Source organism: Rhamphochromis longiceps, linkage group LG18, assembly GCF_057381845.1.
Source record: "Rhamphochromis longiceps isolate RC_006_pf linkage group LG18, R_longiceps_female_GT1.1, whole genome shotgun sequence".
NCBI classification, from domain to species: domain Eukaryota; kingdom Metazoa; phylum Chordata; class Actinopteri; order Cichliformes; family Cichlidae; genus Rhamphochromis; species Rhamphochromis longiceps.
The window spans coordinates 23,986,618-24,002,184 of record NC_140574.1 but is presented as its reverse complement, the minus strand read 5'-3'; the positions used below and the strand labels follow the sequence as shown (position 1 = coordinate 24,002,184).

General features: G+C 39.5%; 1 protein-coding gene across 4 annotated transcripts in view; it reads left to right on the top strand.

Moving 5' to 3' along the window:
- Window positions 1–15,567, top strand: part of LOC146648317 (SPRY domain-containing SOCS box protein 4-like) — a 90,883-nt gene that overhangs the window by 13,662 nt on the left and 61,654 nt on the right. For 3 of the 4 annotated variants that reach the window (XM_085388643.1, XM_085388640.1, XM_085388642.1), the window contains exon 2: window positions 7,027–7,213. The exons of the other annotated variant lie outside the window; for it this stretch is intronic. The gene's annotated coding sequence lies outside the window, so the exon portion shown is untranslated. The remainder of the gene's footprint in view (window positions 1–7,026; window positions 7,214–15,567) is intronic. 4 annotated transcript variants of the gene reach the window in all.

Sequence of the window (15,567 nt, the reverse complement as noted above, 5' to 3'; positions counted from 1 at the left end):
CTTTTTGCTCACTGTGTTGTTTAACAGTAAGCTAATGATGGGCATGGGCATTGAAGAGTACTAAATGCGACTCTGTCTTTGTGTATATTTGTAGCCAGCAGTCTGGGGACTGGGATGTTTTCTGTGCCGTGTCAAGTCAAGACAAGGATGAACAGAAATGTGACTCACTGAGTGTGTGATGGACACTACTGAGTCAGGGGGAAGGAGGAGGAGGCAGTCACGTTTTTTGAGTGGAAAGCTTGAGGAGAATTGAAGAATGCAGTGACAGACCTATACAGCAACACATGAAAAAGGATGAAGGTGGAAAGTTAATAGGTGGTGTAAGGGGGAAGGATAGAGAGAGAGAGAGAGGAAATGAGGGGCTGGGTGGTGGATTGAGATATGCAAAAGGAAGTAAAGAGGGAGAAAGGAGGAAGGTGAACAGTGCGAGAAGGAGCTGAATAAGAAGGCTGTGAAGGTGAGAGGAAGACAGGTTTGCATTTAAAAAAAAAAAAAGAGGCTTGTATTGTGAGTCATTACAGAGTGGCAGAATGGTGAGGGATGGAGGTGACTGGTGAGAAGAGAGGTGTAAGGAAATGTGGGAGAAATATGAGAGACTTAAATGGCACACAGGGAGGATGGGAGAACTGGAAATACACTGGAGTGTGTCACTGCCGATGGTGATGTATGTGTAAGGGTGAGAAGTGAGGGTGGTGAATTTAAGCACAAGTACAGCTTTGGTTTCAGTTCTGAAGTATAAGTATGCAGGCAGATATGTACAGAACTGCATTCATTTAGGAAGCTCAGATACTGCCAGAGAATTGAGATCAAGAGTTAAAAATGGTCTCTTAGGTCTCAGTTACACAGACCTACAGACTAATCGGCAACCATCTACAACCAGTATTGAGGGCAAAATGAGTATTCACTGACTCTTTGCAAGTGGTTGCCATAGGTTGCTGGCAGTCTCTACAAAATCGACTGCTAAAGCCCCATTCACTTAGCCCTAGGTACTGGTCGGTGACACCTGGTATCCACCGGTCATTAGAGAATGTGTGTGTTCCACAACCAGTTGGTGAGTGGTTGCTGCTAGTATGAAATTGGTCACCTCTGTAAGCCTCTACGACTGCTTTGGTTGCTCGCAGGTTGCTACGGTTACCAGTAGTTTGCATTCAAGATGCTGACTTGTAGAGCATGGCAATATGACAAAAATATTTATCACAATAAATGAAAATTTGCGATAACGACATAACTGACGATATAATTGACACTAGACAAAATTCTTTACAACTCCACAACTTTATTAGTGCAAAAAAAAGTATTTTCACTTAAACAAGCAGCTGTTTTTTTATGTGCATTAAAGTTATATAAAAATGTAACAGAACAGTGCAAATGCAAATTCCTTCCTGACAGTTTAACCAAAAGGCATTTCCAGTGGAAATTGGCCGACATATCCTGAGCATAACCATGTATAATATCCACAAAACTTAAAAAGAGGTTATACACACACAATACGGAAATATTATGTTGAAGCACAGTACGTATCACTCCACGAGGCTCCTGCCTACGATAGCCGTAACGCTCCGACAATCATCAAGCAGTGCGGCTTCGTAGCTTAGCAAAGTCGTACTGAAACATTTGACAGATTTTCGAGCGCCGTGTACAACATAAAATCGTTTCGAGGTCAGTAAACACAACCAGAATTCAAACATAAGGCACACGGGATTATAAGGGGCACTGTCGATTTTCAGAAAAATCAAAGGATTGATTTTAAGTGTGCTGTATTTTCCAAAAAACATGGTAATAACGACGGCCTGCTAGCATGCGCTACCAAAAATAGTGCTTTGTTGTGTATCTGACGGACGAAAGCCAAACCAGTTCCACACCACTGAAGTTGTAGCATTTTTACAAACCAATTCTGGTTCATCAGTTTCATTCAACAATTGGCTTTCGCCCTTCTCATTCTCCTCCATGCTTTTTCAGCCATGTGCGTATGAAAACAAAGGCACTGCACATGCGCGTTTCACCCATATTCTATCACGATATTTCATTTTCTTATCGTTGCCCAACATTATACCGGTATTACCGTGAATGGTATGATATGGCCCGTGTTCTGCCTTTAATAACTTAAATTGGATATTATAGTTGTAAACTGCCCTAGAGCTCCCTCTAGTGGCTGCTTTGTAATATGGTTTCGGTTACTTTGGGAAAGGAAAAAATGAGAACGTGAAGAAGAAATAAAAGATGGCGGAAAGTGATACCGTAATGTTATCGTTCTAAGCTGATACGGACCTTAAAATGTTGTTGCCTTGGACAAGATATATGGGCAGAAATCTGTGCCATCAGAAACTGAATTTGAATAAGTTAAATTTGAATTTGAATTGCTCAGATTGAATCTGAATTGTAACTTGAATAAATGCTTTTGAAAACTGAATTTGAATTAGTCTAATTTGAAATTGAATTTATGGTTTGAAAATGATTATCACTAAATTGAAATTGAATTTTATATTTTGAAAATGAATTGATTTGCTTTGAAACTGCATTTTATCCTTTAAAAATTCAGCTCTCGAATAATTTCAGTTTCACTTCTCACATTCAGTTTCAGTTCTACAATTCAATTTCAGTTCCAAAATTCAGTATTTTGGAACTTACATCCGGTTCTGGTTCAAGCGCAGATTAATAGAACTACGTTTTACTAGCGGACCGAAAGTGTTACCGACGGGAATCTACAGCGTCTTGAGCTGAATTAAGACTTCAGAAGTCATTCGTCATGTCGAATGACCAGCGGATGAACTCTCAGGTTAGTAATAAATGTATTACATGTATAAGAACAAGCGTCATGTTAACAAATGATAGCCATACGGTAACTTTTATGCTTATTGTAGCTGCTAGCTAAAAACGCTAATTTAGCGTAGTTTGCCCTGAATTCAGCTTTGACAACAAATATGATCGACTGTTTCTAGTAGAATTCCAAAGTTGTCATCTTGGACCCTCTCAGAGTACCCCCTCTGTATGCTTGCAGAGACCCCTACAGTAGGGAAACATGCAAAACGGTGTCCAAACCTTTGTATTTTAGCTTTATTTATGTCTTACACAGCATCCCAACTCTTTAGCTAACTTAATAACTTTAGCTAAAGTGAATAGTTAGTCTAATTCATTAGTGCAGCATTACTGGATCACCTCTGTTTGAAGTGATATGATATACAACTATCACTGTGTTTATCTACCATAATAATTCTACTTAATTAGATTTTTTTTTTTTTTTTTAAACATACTGCTCCATTAATATGTTTGACAGGCTGAAGTTGTCGGGTCACCTCCTAAATCGACCATCTTTTACAGGTGTTTTGTGCCAGAAATGGATTGTCCACTGAAGACTGAAGATACTGAATCTCTACACCTTGCCATCTATCCCTCTTGTGCCTTCATCTAGACAAGAGACAAACTTAACCACTCTCATATGCTCTGTACCTACATCACCTTCCCTGACAGTCGTAGCTTGGCTCATCTGAGGGTGAAATTATAAGAATGTGTTATTTTGCAAAGTGCTCTCTAGGGTTCCTAAATAAAATATGGCATTGAGGTCTTTTGAATTAATCCCTTCTTCTGAAACATAAGAACCTCTCCTGGTTTTAATGGCACTTTGGATTTCCTTACTTTCTGTTCCACTCCCAACCCCAAATAGATGCTGACAAGCTGCCACAGTAACATGGAAGAGGGAAAGAAGTTGGAAAGGACTACTACAAATAAACCTAATGCCTAACAATGTAAAATAAGAACAATAATAAAGATAAGATGAAGTAACAAGTTTTTAGTTTTTTGTTTATTCCAAATGATCATCCAGATGTCTGTGACATGTGATGACAAACACCATAATGGAAGGCCTTAGTCATCACATGCTTAAACTCATATATTTTTGCATATGCTGAACAGGCAGTCAGACATGCTGTAACTGTGGGGTAGAAAACAGCATAAACACCATACAGCAGGGGTCTCAAACTCCAGTCCTCGAGGGCATGGAAAAGTTGCATGACACTGGCCCTTGAGGACTGGAGTTTGAGACCCCTTCATATGGAATATGACAGGTGTGGTTGAACTGCATGAAGACTCTGAAGCTTCTCTTCTCTTCTGGCAGGACAGGAATGTGGCCTTGTCCTGTGAGCCACTGTAAGGATGTACTTAGAGTAGAACTGGACTGTCACCGGCCTCAGGCTCTTCACCCTTTTCAAAGACAAAGCAGTCATTTAGATAAAATATTAGATATTGTTTACCTGTAAATGCACAAAGTAAATTTAGAAATGTAATTATTGTTAAGAGTGAACAAGCACTGATAGTGTAATCTACAGCTGTGGCCAAACGTTTAGAGAATGAGAAGTGTTGTTTGCTTATTTACAAAGTTTGCTGTTTCAGTGATAGTTGTATATCATATCACTTCAAACAGAGGTGATCCAGTAATGCTGCACTAATGAATTAGACTAACTATTCACTTTAGCTAAAGTTATTAAGTTAGCTAAAGAGTTGGGATGCTGTGTAAGACATAAATAAAGCTAAAATACAAAGGTTTGGACACCGTTTTGCATGTTTCCCTACTGTAGGGGTCTCTGCAAGCATACAGAGGGGGTACTCTGAGAGGGTCCAAGATGACAACTTTGGAATTCTACTAGAAACAGTCGATCATATTTGTTGTCAAAGCTGAATTCAGGGCAAACTACGCTAAATTAGCGTTTTTAGCTAGCAGCTACAATAAGCATAAAAGTTACCGTACGGCTATCATTTGTTAACATGACACTTGTTCTTATACATGTAGTACATTTATTACCAACCTGAGAGTTCATCCGCTGGTCATTCGACATGACGAATGACTTCTGAAGTCTTAATTCAGCTCAAGACGCTGTAGATTCCCGTCGGTAACACTTTCGGTCTGCTAGTAAAACGTAGTTCTATTAATCTGCGCTTGAACCGGAACCGGATGTAAGTTCCAAAAAACTGAATTTTGGAACTGAAATTGAATTGTAGAACTGAAACTGAATGGTGAGAAGTGAAACTGAAATTATTCGAGAGCTGAATTTTTAAAGGATAAAATGCAGTTTCAAAGCAAATCAATTCATTTTCAAAATATAAAATTCAATTTCAATTTAGTGATGATCATTTTCAAACCATAAATTCAATTTCAAATTAGACTAATTCAAATTCAGTTTTCAAAAGCATTTATTCAAGTTACAATTCAGATTCAATCTGAGCAATTCAAATTCAAATTTAACTTATTCAAATTCAGTTTCTGATGGCACAGATTTCTGCCCATAAAGATATGTCTGTAAGTATGAGTGTCGATAAAATAATTATTATCTTTTGTTTTGTGTAAAAATGGTACGATAATTTGTACATTTGAAAATTTTATCTTGTTAGCTTGCAGTAAGAGTGTAACAAGCTAGTCTACAATGTTAGCTAATACAGTATTTTGTACTTTCAGTTTTACATGGTCAAAGAGAAGGCAATGGTCAGAGGCCATTCTTCAATAAATCAGCGCAAAAAGGAAAATAAGTCTGGTTATTGGAGCATCGTTATCTCGCTGTCTAGTTGGTGAAACCAGGAGACTCAGGGCGAGGACAGCATAGCCCAGCCGTACTGACTTGTCTACTAATACTTGCAAACTACTTGCCAAACGGTAGTGAAACTAGAAATGGAGAACAACTGCCTTCAAAATAAAAGTTGCACCTTTTGAAATGTGTTGGTTTCACAAGTAATGCATGACTTTCACTTCTCTATTCCCAGTTTACCATGGCACCATGGCATTTGGTGAGTGTCTGATTCACCCAGCAATAGCCAGGAATCTCCAGCAACCACTTACCAACCAGTCAGGGAATACACATTTTTCCCTAGCGACCAGATGTTGCTAGGGGCTCACTAGGCATAAATCTAGTCTACAGTGACATCAGCCCGCTAGCCTCAGCTACTCTATAAGTGTTACATAACCTCCCAGATGGTCGACAGATTAAAAGACGCACTGAGATTAGGCGATAGCAGATCTCCAGTTCAGCTTTGGTGCTCCAGATTCTCTTGACTCTGCTGAGGAGAGATATCCAAAACATATTCTCTCATAAAGTGTATGTCACTTCTAAATTACCTACACCCATTCAGTCGGGTTGAGATCTGTGACTATGAAAAAAAACTGCATACGATCCTGATTATTTTTCATTAAACTATTCAGTCAGCCCTTCTCCAGTATATGATAACATCAGAGCCAAGACCCATTAGTATACTTAATATGGTTATGTATCTTGCTCTTGCAAGCTAGACTCTCCTCCCAAATTTAGCGTAATTATAAATGCCTTCTATATGACCTTTTTATAGTTCATCATGCTTTAAATTATGTTTTTTTTTTTTTCTTTTTACAGTATTAGAGTTTGGCATTTTAAAGCTTTCGGTACCTCCAGTGATTTTTATTAAAGAATGCGCTTTAGCAATGCAGACCTTCCCTTCCACCACTAATCCATCCTGAGGATAAAAATGAAATAAGAACAACAAAGTGAATAGATTTTAATCAGCCGAGACTTAGTGAAAAAGAAGCTTAGAGCATAATCGCATTCATTTATATGAAATAGTGTTCACAGCAGGAAAAGTTAAAAAGATATGTAAGAATGCTGTGGTAGTTATACCCCATCGTGACATTACAGTCTCATTTAGGTAGTCACGTGATGAGGTGTGAAAGAGTGGACAGTGAGTTTTGCTGATTTGTGCAGATGGGATGCGGAGTACGGCTCCAGAATGAGCTCAGTGGAAGGTTTCATGGAGGTGGACTGAAATGACACCTGACAGCAGGGATTTGACAATGCGATTGGTGTGGGGCATGGCAAAACCTGATTGGTTGACCTGAAAAGTGTATGTGTCCTCTGTCAGGCAGCTGAGTTGGTAATAGGAGACTGAAGACTGGGGGGAAAAAAATCTAGACCCTTTCCTATGGCAACATCTGGGATGAAAGCCGAGCAAATTTTCTTGACAACTTACTAAAGTTCTCTTTCCTTTCTCATCACTGTTAAACATCTGCGACAGACCGGGAGGATTTGACGTCCAGTCTTTTGAGCTCTGTGGTGACGACGGGAGATCGGGGCTCTTCTCACCGCCACCATGTGCGAGCTTTCATCAGGCCACTTCACAGCCCTCTGAGCGGAAACCGGACCACCGCCGGCGCATACTGTGAAGGCACGCTGCCGCCGTACAGACAGTGACGCACACGCGGGTATGATTATGAACACAGGCAGACACGCACAGACACAAACACACGTGTCAGCACCACTTATAACAGACCACAGTTTGATGAGGTGTGTCACCAGTCTGAGAGGAGTGGAGCCCACTATGCATATGTGTGTGTGTGAGTGAGAGAGCGTTGGTTAGCAGTTAGTAATCACTTTATCACATAATTGCAATCACCGATCATCATCCCACTACAGACAGTCACTGCATTAGACGGGTTTGTGATGTCTTTCAGCATCTGTTTCACTCCCAGTAGAAGGCAGAAAACAACTGTGGAAACAATATCTTTCAGTGTGGTCCGCAGTCCCTAGCAGAGCCTTTATAAGTGTTCTAGTGGTTTGTGAGATTCCTGTTTTAATTTGGTGCTTTTAAATTTGAAGGAAGGTTTGTTCCCCTGGTTTCCATTTTTAAACCTGAGTTGGTGGACATATGTGAACCCAGAGAGGGGAAAAGTATTGGTTACATTTGTCAAACAGTACATGTCATTTCAAATACATGCCACTCATTTCTCCCTTCTCAACAGTTTCAGCCATTAGTACGGTTCAGAAAAAAGGGAAACTGGTGGATTGTCTCTAAAGCTGTCACCAGAACCAATACTTAACCTTGCTGGGTACAATGTATCATTTAATATCAACATAGATACTATTTTGGTGTTAGTGTTGTCAGAAAAAAATGATACCTGGATACTAATTGACACAAAAAATTACATTCAGATCAAACGCAACAGTGTCGATACCAGCGAGGCTATCTCTGCTGCCTCCTGCTGATGCACTCCTGCACACAGGCACACAGCCCCTCCCCTCACTAGCAGCTGAACACATGAACAGCAGCACTTTAAATGTGCCAAAGCATTTTAAAGACTGAACCCCTGGTTTTTATGAAGAATTCTGAGAGGTCAATAAAGCTCCTATTTCAAACACAGTGAAGTATTTAACAGTTAATATAAATGATAACCTGGCCAGCACCCACCTTAACTACTAGTAGTTATTCACATTAAGGTAATGGATTGCGGCTATGGCTAATAATGTCTGTAATGTTAATGGACAGTGTTAATTTAATAGGATAACACAGGTACTTGTGTTGCGTTTCTCTTAAAGTCCTCAACTGAACCAGAGGAAATCCTTCCTGCTAGACAGAAACGGTAGTAGTCTACTTTAACAGCTATATGCTCAGCAATGACAATATGGTACCAAAACACCACATGGAGAGGATTAGTTCCTCTCCATTAGTTCCTCTTTAGCTAAATAGATTTGCCGAAAACCAGTTTGTTCATAATTTTCTCAATAAATGCCTTCTAGTATCAAATGCATTTAAGTATTGAGTATTTTCTTGGGTAAGGGTGAAGAAAAACCTGCATGGCACTATTTAAATATAAAACATGTAGTAACAGTCCCAGCACTAAACCGGCATGCCTGCAGTCTAAACCGTTTGCCCACATTTGGCAATAAAAGCATTTGGCCTGGCCTATAAAACAAAAAGTAGAACAAAGGAGACCCTGAAATACAAAGCAGATGAAATCCTGTATCAATGAAGAGAAAGAGAACATTTTACTTTTAAAACATTTGGTCTCCTTAGTCCCAGGCGCCTACCAGTCCCTTTGGAGGTTTTAGAATCTGTTGAAGAGATTATATATCTCCCCTGGCCTGGGAATACCTGTGGATCCCCCCACGGAATTGGAAAATGTTGCCGGGGAGAGGAACATATAAACTGCTCAGTCTACTGCCACTGCCACCCAACTTTGATAAGCAGAAGATAAGAGATGGGTGCATGGATATGAATTCATGCCTTTAAGAAAGGAGACCCTTTTTATACCCTCACATGTGCACCCAGCTTCCTCTACGAGTAGAATCTAATTCTCTGGGAAACATTTATTATGTATATATTGGGATTTTTTTTAATGTTTTGCAAAACCATGATACAAGATAACAGTGGCTCAGCTTCACACAGAGCAGATATGGACCAAAAGTATCAACTGGAGTTTTGTCTGTTTGCACTTCTGTGATTTGTAAGATCTAAAATGGGTTTTTTAACCATTTCCCTCAGAATAGGTGCCTGCTGTGACTAAATTGAGAGCTGTCTGAATGAATCGAAACATTAATGTTGCATTACCGAAAACCACATTGCTGAGCCGAGAGACACTAAAATGCTCCACAACTTTAGAGTTGGGTGATAATTCCCCGGGGGTCCATCACTAACAGCAATCCGTTTCACGCGAAATGTAATCAGTGCATAAACAATGATTGATGGTTGAACATTGTACATGGTACATTGCTCGCTGGCGGCCAAACTGTGTAATTACGACAGTGTTTCTAAATGACCTCAAATATGTAATTTTTGCCTGAAAAAATTCATGGTAATTAAGTGTAGCGTTTACATAGACCTGTTATTTTCATATATTTAGGTTAAAACAACCAATATGACGAATAAATGGACCTCAATTTAGCTTTTGAAATATGTTTTTCACACACTTACACAAATTTAAACAGTATAAAAGAAAGATTTTCATTTTGGTTGATCAGGACCAGTTGATGGCTGCATGAGTCATATTTTACACATTTGCCTAACAACCAAAAGATCCCCAGTTCAATGCTTGGAGGAGACTCAGAACCCTTTGGGATTGCATCAGAAAGAGCATAAAAAAAGCCAGCTCCAACATATAAAGCTACCCGCTGTGGCGAGCCCTTGTGAATAGGGGAGCAGCTGAAAGTAGCTTTCATAACCAGCTGGCAGAGTGTTACATCCTCAGTCTTAGTTCTTATCTGTTCTTATAGACCTGCGATCTCTTTCCCTGCTATCTTCTGATTTGTTTAAGGGAAAAGAACGTACAGTTTCCTTGTCCAGTGTCCTTGCTATAAAAACGGTACCTGATAGGTTCTTCCTTCATGTGTTGTTAGCTGTCAGGTTCATCCGGAGCCTTGTGTTGTCTTTATTTTAAAGTTTGTAGAGTCACTGTTGTTTCTATTTTTTTCCTCTTTGTTCACCTTGTTGCTCAAGGGAAAAACATCAGCGTGGTATTTTCACTCATCTTTTTATATTTATTTCTTTTTTTATAAAAGCATTCAAGCACACACTAGACTCCATTTCATAACGAGTGTACTGCAGCTCTTGGAGAACACTCAGGACAGAAACAGTATGTCATCCTGTCAGCACTTTGTGTTTTACTGCTGACATTATTCTGGGTAAAACAAAGTTTGTGTGTTCAGAGGGTACAGAGAGCAAAAAAGGTTAAGAAAAGCAAAGTAAAAAGACTGAGGACTCTGTGAAGCCAATAAATGTGCAGTAAGAATGGACAAATGGAGGGCAGATGCAAGGCATGAAGCAGGTACAGAGATATTGAGACAGACGGCCATTCAGCGATACAGACAGTTGTGAACCAGCTGTTTGTCAGCTGTTCCTCATCATCTTTTCCACGATACAACAGGTGGTTGTATTCGGCCGACAGATGCCGGCAATTTGTGGCGGCGGGATGCAGTAAGTGCCAGTTCATTTTTGGTTTTCTGGCTGATTTGTCTGCATCTGTGACGCATCAGAGCAATTAATTAATCAAGCATTTACTTTGAACCCATTTTAGGCAAAAGGAAATTAACTGCAAGTTTGTGCCCGTGTCTCAAGATTTGCTTCTTTGTTTTTTGAGCAAGCAAACGGAATATTTGGGGGTTTTGTTCTGTTGGTTGGCGAAGGAATGCAACCTTGAAAACCTATCCTGGTTTCTAGACAAAATTGTTGCTTTATGATTAAGAAAATAGTTCATTTTATTAAGACATGAAACATAATCCTTGCGTGCAGTCTTGTGGGGGTTGAGAGGTTTGAGGATGTTTGTGCACACCTTCCATAATCCAGTCGGTCCTTTGTGTGGTTAAAGGATTAGTAGCTATTTGAAATGTTTGGGTATCCCATGCTTGAGATGGGGAAATCTTCCAATATGTTTTCACTACCTTTTTAAAGAGACTTTTTTCCCCCCCCCCATTACAGTCGTGACATAAAAGAAAAATTCTGGTGTAATGCATCTCTTGTATACAGAAGAGTGGCCCTAGGGAAATATTTGGCCCTGTCGAGGCTGAAGGAGAGGATGGATAAATGACAGGGAGCTGGAGCGTTGAGGAAGGCAGAGGAGATATGGAAATGATGGAGCAGTTGATAGGGAGTTCGTTATTCTGTTCCTATATTTGGCTCTCTATATTATCCTCTCTTATTCTTACAGTGGAGACATCCTCTGTGTAGGCCTACAGCCTACTGAAATCTGTCGCCGGCGTGCTTGTATCTGTGCGCGTGCCTCCTCAGTACTTCTGTAGTTGTCATGGCAACATTACATCTTCTGGCATATGGTGGTGGTGGGGGGGTTAAGTGGGTTTGATGTAAAAGGAGCCAAGGTGTTTTGTTTTCAGAAGGATATATTCATCAGTTTGACCTTTCACCTCACCAGATCAGCAGTGTGAATGTTTGAGGTGCCTTCATTTAGAATTCTTTATTTTTTGGTCTCATCTCGTTGCAGTGAGCCCCGCCTTCATTTGACTTGCCAGCACAAAACTAAACAGTCACTTGGAGCTTGTAGTGTTTGAATGTTTGCTGACACACTAATCCTCCACTGCCGCTCAGCGTTTTCTCTCTTTCTTTCTCGTTCCTGCCCATGGAGTGAGAGGAGAGAGTCGATGCACACTGTCACCTGATCGTTTTTCATTTTTAAATTTTATTTAATTTATTAAATTTTCTCCCAGTGTTCTCAAAGTATGGTGCTCAGGCCATTGGCAGCAATTGGTAACGTTTTAACCAGCCTGTGAAAGCTTTCCTGTGCTATTCATTCATTCGCAGTTTGTGTCATATTATGATATAGCAGCCTAGGAAGAGACAAAGAGAACGGCATGAGTAATGTTTAAAAAGAATATACACCACAATTACCAATACTGATACAGACTGTCGAGAACTTGTCAGCGCTCATCTTCCTTTAGCAGCCACAACCTTGAAACACAAACATTGGGGGTCTTGTATAGATCTTGTATAGAAACTAGACTGAGTGTGCAAAACGCAGGACACACATTGTTTCAAAACATGTATTCATTGCTATAAGGAAATAGTAGTAGAAAGGTTATGTATCAATACAACTTTTTCCAAAACCCAACGATAAAGAAAATCAGACAAAATGTTTTGCTATCACTAAAAATATTGACTTCATGTTGACTGATTAATGAGTTAATTTTTTAGCACTTGAGTTGCACGTAGAAGAGCACAACTACTACTGTCCTTAACACAGAATGGAAATATTTGACATCCTTCCAACAGAGCACATAGTGCTGATTGGTTTTGCAACAGTTTCCATTTTGCACGTTAATTGGAAATGGAAAAGGAATTAAAACAGTTTACCCAGACAGCCCTATTGCACTGATGAGCAGCTAGATAAATCAGAATTTGTATAACCAGCGAGCGAGTTATGAACATGTGTGATAACCACGTTTTAAAAGACTTGTCTAATACTTTGATTTGCTCATGAGATTGTCATTTGTCTCAATAGAATAATGGTTACATAGTTCTTATAATTATGGTGCCTTATACAAACCATTTTTTAAAAACTCAGTGGAATAGTTGAAAAAATTGATGGACTGCATAAATCTTTATTAATTTAGTAAGCCTTTGGGAAACACTGAGAATTAAAAGTTCCCAAACATTTGTGGTTTGGGTTTTTCCTGGTAGAATCAAGTATAATTTGAGCGTAATATCACTACCTTGGTTTCAATGCAATGGTAAAAATAGGAGCAGAGAAAACTGAATGAGCTGTAGAGTGATGAAGATTATTAGAGAGGTCAAAAACTGAGATGGACAGAGAGTGACACCTGCAGAGAGATGCTAATCCCAGAGTAAAGTGGATTACCGTAGCAGCCTCGTGCTCCCTCCCACTCTGTCTAGAGGAAATGGAGCTGCCGTAAGATGCTAAATTGCTGTGGGCTGATAAACTGCTGTCTGTGCTGCTGTGTTCACCAGAATGCTGCTCGATAGCACTCAACACTAAAACTCTTCTTTAATCGTTCTGACGTCGCCCACGTGTCGATATAGTATCCGAGTGTGTGGCTGCTGCATCTCGAGTCTGTACCGCGCACGAGTTCACAGAGACATTTATTAAAGTACCTTAGCAGAGAAGCAGAGAGTTATTGAACAACCTGTGTTCATTCAGATTTAATGTTTCCCATCTATACTGAAAACTGAGTCATGACAATACTGAATTCAACCCTTTAAAGCCTGAGCTGTGAAATAATTGCCAGAAAATTAACTTTTTTTTTGAAAATGGAGTGCCTATTGAACCTTTATTGAAACCTTCTACATCGTGATGATGTAGAAGTCTCGAAAACATACACTAATAGCAGTATTGAGTTTTGATTAGCTTGCACCCATGCACATCAGCACAGATAGCATAGAGTACCCGTTTGCGTTAATAATGCACCATGAAACACGGGAAGACATGGAAGGAGAAGATGACTGACAAACATGAAAGCAAACTACACATAATTTTGTGTATAGGAAAACTCAACAGGCTATAATGAATCCTTTTAAAATATGAACAGTTTTTTAAAATCTTTTTGATCCCTGCAGTATTTTATAAATTTGTAATTTATTATATGAATTAAAAACATATTGTACATCTTGCTAGTACTGCCTTGGACCAGGTTGTTCAGAGATGCTCTTCTGCATACTTTAGTTTATTTGAGTTTTGTTTCCTTGTTATCAGCTCAAAGCAGTCTGGCCATTTTCCTCTGACCTCTGATATTAACAACGCGTTTTCATTCAGAGAAGTGCTGCTCATGGGATTTTTTTTTCCTCCACACCATTCTCTGTAAACCCTAGATATGGTGTGTGGGAAAATCCCAGTAGATCAGCAGTTTCTGAAACACTCAGACCAACTCGTCAGGCATCAACAACCATGACGTGTTCAAAGTCACTCAGATGACCTTTCTTAATTTTTAAGCTCAACAAGTCATCTTGACCTGCACGTCTAAATGTGTTGAATTGCTACCATTATATTTGTATTAACGAACAGGTGTGACTAACAAAGTGGCCGGTGAGCATATATTGCGGTGATGTGCAATAGTTGGCAGTCTTTAGTTGCTCCTGTGACCTTGAATCCTACAGTTGCATGTAAATATGTAGAAACATTGAGCAACAAAGGTGAAAACAACACGCACACTTTGCTGAGTGTGACATGTGGTAAATGGAAAATATGGAACTCTGGGTTTGATGGAAGCGTTAATGGTGCTCTGACAGATTATATGACCTACACAGGCTTTGAATGCAGAACACAAAGATGAAAGAAAAGGCACTTAGGAAAACTCAACATGCTGTAGTCTGTGTATATAAATATATTATTTATACTTGCTCAGAGCTGTCCTGATAACTTTTGGTTTATTGATGACTGTCAACCTTAACATTTGTGCGTTTGACAGACATTTCACCCTGGTCCCGGCCTCGTCAGTTCCACGTTGAATACAGAGTCGATGTTAGTCGACGTTAGGGCTGCCACAAACGATTATTTTGATAGTCGACTAGTCACCGATTATTTTTGCGATTAGTCGACTAATCAGATCATGCATCCATCGGACGTAAAACGTACAGCTTATTGCACCAGCATGCATCTGCTCTTATATAACTATCATTAGCTTACAGCTTGAAGTGTTTAAGGTATGTGCTAACTAAAAATAAAGACAAGATGATAGTTTATTAAATTTTAATGAAATTTGCAGATTGTTTCGGTGAAGTTTAATAAGCACCTTGCTATCTAAAATATAACAGGACACTGGAGTATATTCTCGAGTATCTCACACTTCTGATAATCAGCTGTCTGCTTGACGTTTATTCAGCTGTGTAAAAACTATAACTTTAGTCTCAGCCAAGCCGATTTACTCAGGAACAAATAAAATACTAAAAAAAGCCAAACAATAATTTTTTTAAGTTATCTAAGTGACTTATATATTTAACCTGAGTAGCGAAAGACGGCGGTGGGTTTGAAAACGATTTGCCGGGAGTCCGGTGTTCTCACGGGCTCTAGCTATCGAGCTAGTGGGTAACAGACGTCTCCGAAAACGTCAGAGCGCTTTTGAAAATATGTGGTGTCTTGATAAGCTGAGCAGATATTTGAGGTTTATACAGTTACATTCTCGCCTGAAAATATGTTAAATGTTTATTTTGTGACCCAGAAAGAATAATAAGAGTAATATTAAACTAACTAGCTGCCGCCATTGTTGGAAACTGAGCTGCGCTATGAATTCTGGGACAGAGCTACTTCTTCTTCGGGGTTTAACGGCAGCTGGCATCCTTGTACATGCAGTGCTGCCATCTTCTGTTTCAGTCCGTTATTAC